Source organism: Cibotium barometz, chromosome 56 (assembly GCF_041138505.1).
Source record: "Cibotium barometz isolate CiBa-2024 chromosome 56, ASM4113850v1, whole genome shotgun sequence".
NCBI lineage: Eukaryota > Viridiplantae > Streptophyta > Polypodiopsida > Cyatheales > Cibotiaceae > Cibotium > Cibotium barometz.
In genome coordinates, this window is record NC_141101.1 from 19763960 (window position 1) to 19776100 (window position 12141).

Consider the following 12141-nt stretch of genomic DNA (forward strand, 5'->3'; position numbering starts at 1 on the left):
GGGAGGTACTCTTGTGTAGAGCATTGTGTCTACTCTCTTACCATTTCATACTAGAGCTATGTGCTGCTGGAATGAAGTCATATCTCTTGGTGGTACGGGACACCAAGATAAGGTATGTGGTACTTCATTGTATTTATGTGTGCACCGTCATGTGGTTGATTATATGCCTGGTTTATGCATGTTTATGTATAGTGATTAACTAGAGAGATCTATCGGAATCTAACAGTGGTATCAGAGTAGTCTCTAGTTAATTTTGGATGTTTTTTCTCTCATTATACCAAAATTTTAGCATTTTTTAAAAGTAAATTTTAACATTTACTAAGCAAAAAATGTTATTTTTTGGTTTGTTTTGGTAATCTATGTGTGTGGAATGTCAATATGGCAGTCGGAACGCATGCTTCTCAATTTCAATGGACGTATCGACGTTGCGGGGAAGTTTCATGAGTGGAAATGCTATTTTTCTCTATTTTTATGATTAAAATAAGTATTTTACAAAATTTTTACCAAAATACCACACATGCTATTGTGGGTATTTTTTGGTAGAATGGATTCCCTAAATTTATATAATTTTTAGAAATTTTTTCTAATTATTTAGAAATTTTTATGAGCATTTTTAATGCTTTTTTACAGGTTTCCCGCGGGCATGCTATCAAATTTCTGCCGATTTTCTGCTGAAATGCAGCAGGGGACAACATGTTGATGCACTGGGTTCTCTTTCCTTTTGTGCACCATAATTTCTCTCTCTCAAATCGGAATTTTCTCTCTTATTTTCTCTTCCGCGTGGGAACACCTCTTATGTGGGTAAGTTTGATTAGTAATTAAACTTGATTAGTGTATAATCAAGATTAATGCTTAACCACATGATTAACATAGGAAATGAGAAGAAGAGAGAGAAATGATTGTTGGGGAGAAGAAGTGAAGAGAGAAAAGAAGCTTTAAGGCTTCTCCTTCTCCAAGAGGATGTCGCTCACAAAACCGACCAGGGGGGATTTTTTTTCTCAGGGCGGCAGCAACCAGCCCCCCCCACGAATCATTAAAAACATAAATTTTTGAATAAAAGTCGCAGAGCGGGGGGGGAGGGGGTTTTCTCCATGGTGGCAGCATTCTTCGAAGAAAAGCTTTTGAATAAGCTTTTTTTATTAAAGCTTAAGAGTAAAAAAGAAGAAAAAAATATGTAATTTTCATGATTTAAAGCTTTAAAAAAAGAAAAGAGAAACTTCATTTTCATGATTAAAAAAAACAATTTCATGTTGAGCTCTTTGGTCCTTAGGGTCCAAAAAAAAAATGACCTTTCAAATTCTTGTATTTTTTGTCTTTTCATTTCCCAACAACCCTTGGCTTTCCGTATTATGGGATGACCTTTCGCGTTCTAAATTTTTTGACCGTTCGTATTCTAATGCGTTCGGGGTGCATTAAAAATTTCAAAAAAATCTCAAAAATTCATGGAAAATTAGATGTCAAAGGTTATTTCAAATTTTTGGAATATCCGAGTTTGGTGACCGGCATGTGGTGTGTCCGTTCGGGTGCCCATGATCATTCGAATTCCTTAAAAAATCTATTTCTTATCCAAAAAATTAGTAAATCCATTAAAATTATAAATTTTAATTAGATTTAAGAATTATCAGACGGAATTGAATAATTTCGTGATTGATGGGATTCTCAAGGTAATTTTAAGGTATTTTTGAAATATTAATTATATTTTGGTAAATTTTATCGCTAAAATTTTGGAGTTCTGTAAGATGGAATTTGGTGGAATTAAAATTAGTAAATTTTGAAGCCCTAGAAAATTAGGAAAAATTAGAAAAAAATCATGATAATTCTTTTTTCTTGAGAATTTAATATTTTTGAGGATTATTTAGTATTGAAGTATGTTTTCACGTGCTGAGAGATAGATGTAAGTTATTCACATATTATCAATTACGATTATACCTCGTATTAGTAGTTATTTCTGTTTGGATGTTTTCATGATTTTTTACCATTGTTTAGCCATTTTATTGGACCTGTTCCTTACTTTCTTCAATGATGGTTGGAATCTACGTTCTAAGAGTGTCTCACCTTTGACACTTGTCCATGATAATTTATTTTGCACTTGTTTAAGTGTGGTCTATGCTTAATTTCCTAAGCCTAAGACAAATTCTATCATGGGTTAGTTGATCTAGTTGTTTTGGTGGATTTTATTAGATGGTTTCCAAGTTTTATATGGACTCGTCAAGTTTTGCCTAGATCACTTGTGTCTAGGGTTTTTTAATGAGTGCTACACACGTGTTTCACTTGCTTACTTTGGAGTTTTGCTTGAATGACACCACGTTCATATACTTCGAATTGATGAGTTGCTACTAATTTTAATGCTTCTTTTGGCATGATTAATGACCGTTAGATGGCATGCATTGATTTTTATGATCAACTATGGTTTTCGTGGATTCGAGTTGCTTCTATCCATGGTTTTTATGAGGATCTTTTGATCTAATATCATGTGCTTTGAAGGTAGGGAAATGCCTTCAGTTTTTGCACATAATTTTGGAGTATGTTCCTTGTACTCTTGTATATATTCCAACTTAGATACCTAGTTGCTTATGTATCTAGGTGAATTATTATTTTTCTATCCTAGCTTTATTGTGTTTATTGGGTAGTTATTATTAGAAAGACGACAATACTTTAAATTATTTTCTAACAATGTACTCAGAAAGAGTTATTCTTTGATGTGGTCTCAAGTATATAAAGATAGGTTTTAGTATGTGAAAGTCTAGGAGAAGGCCATCTCATATTTCCTAGACAGCATACTAGGTAGTTCCAATTTAGTAAGGTATGTATGGGTGGTATCATGGTGGTATGGGACGCTAGCGATCCCTCACATATATTATCTTATCGGATAATTTGGGCTCAAGATTGTTGCCTTTCTTACATCACTTGGCATGTTAAGCCCAACATTCAAAGACAATCTTATTTTTTGACTTCACTTGAAGTTGTAGTGTAGACATTTTCTAGATAAACTTCTTTTATCTATAGCCTGCATGTTTTGATGGGTGTAATCTCGTCGGCATTTTCACTTGTTAAAATCTCTTTCTTTAGAGTTCAACGAGTTTATCTTGTTGTGTTCGGATGAAGGAATTTTGGATTCTTCCTTTGTTGGTATTTTTGTCTCTAGTTTCGACCTTTCGGTGATTTATACAGTCCACCTGATGGTTTACGGATGTACATATGTGACTCATCCAGACGTTGATGACTCCCTATGTTGATATGGGTAACTCGGGACACTAATAATTTCCTGTGCAAATGTGGATACATCGGGCGAGAGACGTCGATTTCCTACCATTATAATTCCATGTCTTCCTACTTTATTCTGAATGGTTTACAAAGAGGAAACTACTTTAAGTATATGAGTTCCTCTTATCACCTGCAGTTTGATGGGCAAATAGAGTGTGTGAATCAAATTGTAGAGGATACATTTTTATTGTGAAAAATCTGGGCATGTGTAGGTAGATTTCTATAAGAAGCAAAGAGAAGAGCATGAGAAGTGGAAAAGTGCAACAAAATAATTATGCATCCTCTAGCCGAAGTAATGAGGACAATGAAAGGTCGTTTGTTATGTGACATGTGCTTAATGTTGTGTCAAAAAAGGATGTATCCGCATGCAATTATGATGTATGGTATGTGGATTCAGATGCTTCAAACCACATGACCAGTCATGGGCGAGTGGTTCAAGGATATGAAAAATCCTGAAAAGCTAGGTTTTTTTTTTCTTGAAACAGGGGATGATACTACTTGTCTGATTTTGCCAATGTTGGAAATGTGCCATTGTCTATGCAGAATGGTATGGTGAAGTATCTTCTTGTAGATGTACTTCACGTTCCAAATATTATAAAGAATCTGGTTTCTGTTGGCCAGATGATTGAGTAGGGTTTTCAGGTGCGCTTTAACCTTGATGGTTGTTATGTCGAAGACTTTAAAGACAAGTGCAAGTTGGTTGCAAAAGGAAATAGAGTGGGCAGAATGTTTACACTAGATGTAAATATGCCTAAAGTGAAAGCTGCAACAATGTTTGCACAGGGTTTAGGAGTTGTTGCAGATACAGACATTTGGCATTAGAGAATTGGGCATGTAAATGTGAAAAGAATGAAGTCTATGTAGACTAAAGAAATCGTGATAGGGTTGTCTAAGTTTAAAGTTGATGGTATACAAAAAGTTTAAAGTTGATGGTATACAGAAAGTATGTAAAGCATGTAAATTTGGAAAGCAGACAAAGCATGTGTTTCCACATGATAGATATGTGAGCAGGAATGTACTAGATGTGGTGCATTAGATGTATGGGGTCCTGCAAAAAATACATCTATAGTATAGGTGGTTGCAGGTATTATGTAACATTCATTGATGATGATCGCATGAGGAAAGTGTGGGTGTATTTCATGAAGAAGAAGAGTGAAGTTTTAACTCATTTTCAGAATTTTGAAGTGATGGGGCTGAAAAGTAGATAGGAAAGCATATGAAGCGCCTAAGGTCAGATGGAGGGGGAGAGTCCTTCTCCAATGAGTTCTCTAATTGCTTGTGGAAAAATGGCATTCAGAGGCAGTTTACATGTAGATACAGTCTGCAACAAAATGGAGTTTGCTAAGTGGAAAAACAAGCACATTACAGAGATAGCACGAGTATTGATGACAAAGAAGAATATGTGGCATAGCTATTAGGCTAAAGCTATTTCCATAGCAGTTTATATCATGAATAGGATCCCTACTGAAGCCATACATGATGTAATGCCAGAGGAGAAATTCAGAGGTGGTAAGAAACTTGATTTGTCTCACTTGAAAGTTTTTAAATAGATTGCCTATGTGCATGTGCCAAATGAGTTGCATATGAAGATGGATCCAAAGGTAGAAAAATGTGTCTTTATTGGATATTCCCTTGAGCAAAAGGAATATAGATGTTATAACCCCTACTACACGTGAGTTGAGGGTAAGCAAAGATATTGTGTTTGATGAATTGAGTAGCTCGTATGCTGCTGAAAAAGATGTTGAATTGAGTAGCTCGTATGCTGCTGAAAAAGATGTTGTGGGGGTTGATGTAACTGGAATTGTGATTACACAGAATGCAAGTCAGCAATCACAATCATTGATGAGTGGGCATGGAGAGTCCTCTTGTGTTGGGTATGTTGATAGTCCATGGAGTGGCAGGCTACGTCAAAATACCAGTCTTGAAAATGTAGTTGGTACATCACAGAAAGGCAAAGAGAAGGTCGGTGAGCCTCTTGGTATGCCCGAGATTTCTGCAGGGCATTCTTATGTTGATGGAGAGTCTAGTGGCTCGGAGCATAGTCTTGATGATAAGCTTGGGATTCTAGCTATTAGAACACCTGATGTAAGAAAGGCAAGAGAAGTTGCAAAAATTCCAAGTAGTGATCATGGACAATGTAGGTCAGGGAGATTTAGAAAACCTATTATATGATGGTTATGTCGCTCATCATTATGCATATATGGCTAAAGTTATGCAAGATGTTGAACCCACATGTTTTGAAGAAGCTGTTGGGAATTTAGATTGGGAGAAAACCATGGATGAAAAAATGGTTGCATTGGATGTAAATGAGACTTGGGACTTGGTGCCATTGCCTGAAGACAAGAATGCTATTAGATACAAGTGGGTGTACAAAATAAAGCACAACTCAGATGGAAGTATTAGAAGGTATAAAGCAAGATTGGTTGCCAAAGGTTATGCTCAAACTTATGGCATTGATTATGAGGAGACATTCAGCCCTGTTGCCAAGATGGCAACCGTGAGAGCTGTTATTTTGCGGTGGCTGCATCAAAAGGATGGGTTTTACATCAAATATATGTTGAGAATGCGTTCATGCATGGTGAATTACAATAAGAAGTGTATATGGATCAGCCACCAGGTTATGAAGATGTGGGCCACCCTGATTTTGTATGCAAGTTGCGTAAAGCTTTATATGGCTTGAAACAGGCACCGAGAACATGGCATGATAAGATAGCACAATATCTTATCACCATTGGTTTCCATGTGGCAAATGATAATCATTCACTCTATGTGCAGAAGAGTGATAGGGGGCTTATGGTCATCACAATCTATGTGGATGACTTGATTGTGGGGGTGATAGTGGAGAGGAAGTTGAGAGTGTGAAATGTCTCCTCAAGTAGAAATTTGACATGAAGGTTTTGGGTGAGTTGAGGTACTTCCTTGGCATATGGTTCTCACAGAGGCAGCAGTATTCATTGGACATGCTGTCCAAATATGGTATGGTTGGTTTTAAGCCAATTTCTATGCCATTAGATTCAAATGGCAAATTGAGTGCAGTTTTGCGGGTGAGATTTTGGAGAATCCCACTATGTACAGGAAGATACTGGGTAGCTTGATTTACATGACGATCACCAAGCTAGATTTGATTAACTATAGAGTCAGTTGGATTGCAAAGTCAATTTATGTAGGTTCCTCGGAAGCCACATTTGGATGGTGTGAGGTACACATTACGCTATGTGTAGTCTACAGTAGACTACGGTCTCTTTTATGAGGTTGGGACAGAGTTGTAGGTGTTTGGATACACCGATGCAGATTGGGCTGGTAGTATCACAATAGGAAATATACCAATGGATTTATGTTTTCCTTTGGGAGTGGTGCTGTGTGACAGGGAGCAGCAACAAGCAGCCAGCAGTTGTCTTGTTGAGTACGGAGGTAGAGTATAGGGGTGTTACAATGGCAGCATGTGAGATAGATTGGTTGTGCAAGCTACTTAGTGATTTGGGGCTACAGGTTGACAAACAAGTTGCCATCTATTGTGACAACCTTAGCAGTATACAGCTGGCAAGGAACCCGATTTTTCATGCACAGACCACACACATAGAGGTCCACTATCACTTCATCAAAGAGAGGGTCTTAGTAGGAGACATTGATCTCATGTATGTTGGCAAAGAGGAGCAGGTAGCTAACATTTTCACGAAAGCCCTAGGAGTAGAGAAGCTTCGTAGATTCAGGACTATGCTTGGAGTCCTAGAGATGGAGTTGAGCTTGAGGGGAGTGTTAAGATGTCAAGATCAACACCACGAGCTAGCATTTATGATATGCCTAGGTGACCGTTTCTGCCACTTATATCACTGGCGTGTTTGGTAGGATGCTGACATGATAGATCTTCGCCAATGATTCTACAGCTAGACTACACCAGCTACTAGTCCACCAATAAGTTATGGCATACTTATCTTGTCAGGTCTCACTCACTTAGCATGTTCACATTATGGATCGCATGTACATAGTACTTTAGTACTTATATTGTATTTTCCTTATCTTTTGGTAGAACCCTTTTGTTGAAAAGAAGAACAATTTTCAACCTCTCATCTTGTGTGTTCTCTTCTAGGGTTTATGTGAGTGTGTGTGTGGTTGCAAGAGCTCAAGCTCTCTTCCTCCCTACATCTTTTCACCCTTTCTAATCACGATTGTGTTTGAAATTGACTCTCAAAATCAGTAGGAAGCTCTATAGGAGGCTATTGGTAAAAGCCTTTGAAGTTCCAGTAGAAGTCAAAGCGTAACTTCATGTAATATGTGGTACGATGAAAGGCATTGTAGGATGTCGAGAGAAGTCAGTTTCGACCATGTCTTCAAAAATGAGCATACACCAACCTTGCATCCATTTTACTCGATTTTTTTCGGCTTACCAGTACCACTTGTGCAAATCACAGCTGCAAGATAGCCCAACTCTTCCTATTTACCTAGGGGGATGTTTCAGGTATAGGACACTTCACCTTTGCCGCAACCTATTCTACCACCACAACCACCACAGGCTAAAATCAACCAAGTATTGATTGAAGAGCCATCATAAGATATGGATATGGTGCGTGAAGTAGAAATCAATGGTGGTGAGTACTATGAGGAAGTTGCGGAGATTACACTATGAGCCTATAATAGCATATGGTGGGCCACCAAATGTGGGTCGGGCATAGCTTCGTAATCCTGGATGAACTTACGCATAGTGAAAGCACCCATCCTTCAGTGAGGATAAGGGGTGGTTGAGGCAGAGGGATCCATGGAAAGTTGAACTGGAATTTGGGATTCTTCTCCAGCTCCTACTTAAAAAGGTTCCACGCCCATCTACGCTCGAGTGGAAAGTAAAGTGAGCTTATCCTGAGATACCATGGGGCATAGCAGTACACTTTCCACTTAAAAAGGTTCCTCGCCCATCTACGCTCAAGTGGAAAGTAAAGTGAGCTTATCCTGAGATACCATGGGGCACTGGATTCTTCGTTATAGATTTCCTATGGGCATGTGACATGGACCGTGTTGAATAGATGTCTTTTGGTGATACGCATCATCTCTATAGTAGCTGCTTCTAGATATGATGGTACAAAACTAGGATGCCCAAGGGGGTATAGACAGTGCTTGCCTTGGTGGAGAGATAGTGATAGGCATCGTCAATGGCATGCTAGCCATGGGTGTGCATGCATTAGAGAGCCATGTTAATAATTCTAGTAGAGTAAGGGTATGGGCATAGCTCTAGAGGGACAAAGAGTTCAATGAAACCCCCCCTTCTAAGCAATCAGAGAAGTTGAGGATGCGGCACTAGGATTATAGGTTAAGGCAAAGGATATGGTGAGGGAAGCAAAATATGGTGGAGGGCTTGGTGAGGGAGATGGAGTTTTGGAAGAAAAGCATGACAAAGGTGCTGTGGGAGGCGTAAGGGACTTTGGAGAAGATGGTGGAGAAAGTGTGGTAGTTGGGATCTCCTCGTCAAGGAAAATGTTGCAATTAAGGAGGTTGAGTTAGAGGGTGCAATGTTGAAGCTCAATGAGGTCAGAGGGGGTTTGGGGAGGAATGGCAAGAATGGGGTGGTTGGTGGTCGTGTCCATCAAACAATCCACTTCCTCTCAGTGGTTTGCTGATGGTCTTCTCAGGTTAGGGTCCAACCTTCAGTTGCTCCAACTGAGCGATGGTGGAATCCTTGGTATCAAGGGCTCTTTGGAAGTCCTTGCAGTGCTCAAACATTTGGTTGTGGACTTCATCCATGAGCTATTGCTGGTTGCACTCCATGGTTTTAGTTTTTTGAAGGGAAACAATGATGCGTGTGAGCTCCTCCTAGGTTTTGGCTCACGGCTCGGCCCCCTTTGAACTCCTTGTAAAGGACCTCCAATTTGCACTGTAGGCGGTCGATTCTGGAGTCATCTTTGAGGGCTTGGACCTATAATTGGTTGTTGAGGGCAATGGCAGGTCTCTAGCCTAGCAATGTTTGTGTATGCAAGGAGGAGGGCTTATTGGGCCATATCTGTCCGTTCCTTCTGCCTAGCCATGCATGTTGTCACCATGTTGTTTTTCTAGATTCTAGAGGAGGGAGGAGAATGCAACAAGGAGGGAGGAGAATGCAACAAGGAAGTCTATCAGTTGGCCTTGTGAATGAAAGAGTGCTTGGGAAAAGCTACGAGGAGAGGCTGCCTTGATATATCCAATAGTGGGCCTCTGTGATGTTATGTGCTTTAATTAAGGTGAAAATGGTTGGCTTTCAAAGTTGACGACTCTTTAGTCACCTTCAAGGACACTATGGGGTAGCCCAGCATGGCGGGACTAGTGTTTAGACCTATGGATGCCAACCTGGTGGGGTTATCCATGAGGTTTATCTCAATAAAGTCTGCGAAGGTCTCACTTGCACTGGCCTCTTGGTCTAGCTTTTATTTCCTGTGGGTCAGCGAGTCGGTAACCAGTGGGGTGGGGTGTGGAAGGTGTTTGCTTGGGGTACTAGCATCTGGGTAGAGTTGTAAGGTTTGGCGAGCTCCTCCCAACTAGTTGCATATTAGACTACCTTGGTGAGGATCATGGCTACCCCAAACTTACCGACAGGGTTGGCACAAATGCTATGGAGCTCATGATGAAAGTGGTCAACCTAGTTGACAACCTGACCTAGCTTGAGGCAAGGAGAGGTTACAGCGACTGTACCTATCGTCCACAATAGAGGTTGGTCAGCATAGTCAGGGTGCAAGCACGGGTGCAAAGGTCTTGTTGGGTGATATCCTCCCACTTGATGCAATCCTTGTTAGGCCGGTAATGATGTCATGGACTATGCTATGTGCGGTGTCATTGAGCTTTTGGTAGGGTTCGATGGATAGGTGCAAGACCTCGTGGATCACATTGATAGACAGTAATTGCATCCCTTACAATTTCGGGTACTGATATGGGTATCATAGGAAGAAATGAACCTTAAGCAGGTGTTGAGGTCAGGAGTGGGAATAGCAGTGAGGCCACTGAGTCCAAGCTAGGTAAGGTGTTCCATGACTGCTAGGCTCCTTTTTGCAACCTCGTAACATTCCTGGGTACGATATGTCAGCTTATGCTTGACCTTCTTATCTGACTGTATTTGGCTATGGATCATGTGGCCCTGTCGACTTCTCATAGCAGCTCCTAGCCAAGTGGGGAGAAGTCCATGGGATACTCCGGGGAGCTTAGCGACCTTGGTGGCCATCCTCTTCTTGGTGGGAGCGAAGAGTATTGTGTTAGAGGAGGTCTCGATGCCCCAGTAGTAGTCCGTGATGATGAGAGCAAAGGGAGCTGAGGGTTGGAAGGCAAGGAGAAGGTAGTAAAACAAATGGCAAGAGTTTGGCTAGATACAAAGGAAATAGTGGAAATTGAGAGGCGGGGCCTTTGTTTTTATATTATTTTACTTGGGTATGCACGTTTGCAAGCCATTTTTTAGAATGTGTATATAGAATGATTGTTAACCCATTCCTAGGGTTAACAAGAGCTACTACCATTATCTTATATCGAGGAGTCAAGGTGGATACACCAAAAGGTCATACATTCAAGATATGTAGCAATGGTGTCCAAATCTATAACTTGGATGGGCGCCCGTAATGGTCCTATGGAATACTTATAGTAATTTCCACTTCAACAACATGTGGTAGTAAGTTAGGATGAAGTCCTAAGTGATGTACATCATGGATATATTATGAGATGAGTCATTGTAATAGCATTAGGCCTCTTATGAGCCTAAAGTGCCCGGCTGGCCCCATAGTTTAAGTGGGTGTGAACACTTATGGCCATGTATATAAGTATCTTTCATAATACTAAGAACTCTCCCATTATGTAATAGAGTCTTGTTCCTTCTAATCCTCTTGCTAATCTCTCTCTCTCTCTCATGCATGCTAGTGAGTATGTGTGAGTGAAGTGAGGTGAGAGAAGGAACGAGTACATGTAGTGCAACGCGACGGTGTGACAACGCTCGTAGGAGGCACGGTGGAATTTCTTCTCAAGGAGTTGTAGAGCGTGGATACCTCAAGCGTTACGAGCTCGGCCATTGGAAAGATCCTCACAACAATTGTGGTTCACCAGGTAATCTCTTATTGGATGTGTTTCAAGGGGGGTTGGGGTGAGCCATAACATTTTTGGCGTCGCTGCCGAAAAACCATCCCTTGGCTTTTTTCAACATTTTTCTCTAATCTATGCATTACTCATTATCTTGATTAGTGGTTTTCCATGGAAAAGAGGCTGTTTTGATGGTGATTTATGTGTGATTTGGTGTAGAATAGCTCTCTTTTTTGTTTTTATAAATAATACCTTTTTGCTTAATTTCTAGCTTAAATCGTTGTTTTTATTGTTGTTAATTTAGTTTTTAATGTTCCTAGGACTTTCACATAGAGAGTATTAGGGTTTGTTTGCTTCCATTGCATCAAAAAAATGCAATAGAATGCAAATTTTGGTTATTTTTTAGCTCTCTTTAATGTTAAACATAGAGCTAAAATCATTAATTTTTGTTTGATTTGTATGTTTTTTATTTAATTTGTATGCATTAGAGTGTTAGAAAGCATTAGGAGTAGCTTAATCATTTAAAAAATTTCTCAAAAACTCTTGAAATTGATTAATCTTCCTTAATTGACTGGTTTTTATCTTCATTAAGGGGTGATTAATCCAATTCAAGAGGCAAAAAGAGTAGAAAATGTGTTTTTTGGGGATTAAATTTGATCATGTGAGAAGTCAAAATTAGTGTTTTTGAGGGTTTTGAGAGCATTTAGATGCATAAAAACACCTAATTATATCAATTTCTTCATCAATTGGAGGAATTTCTCTCTCTTAAGAGATTAAAATTAAGAGTTAAATTAATCTCTAATTATAGAATAATTTACACATTATTTAATGCACATAGCTTCGTAATTTCATGCTTTATCCTAT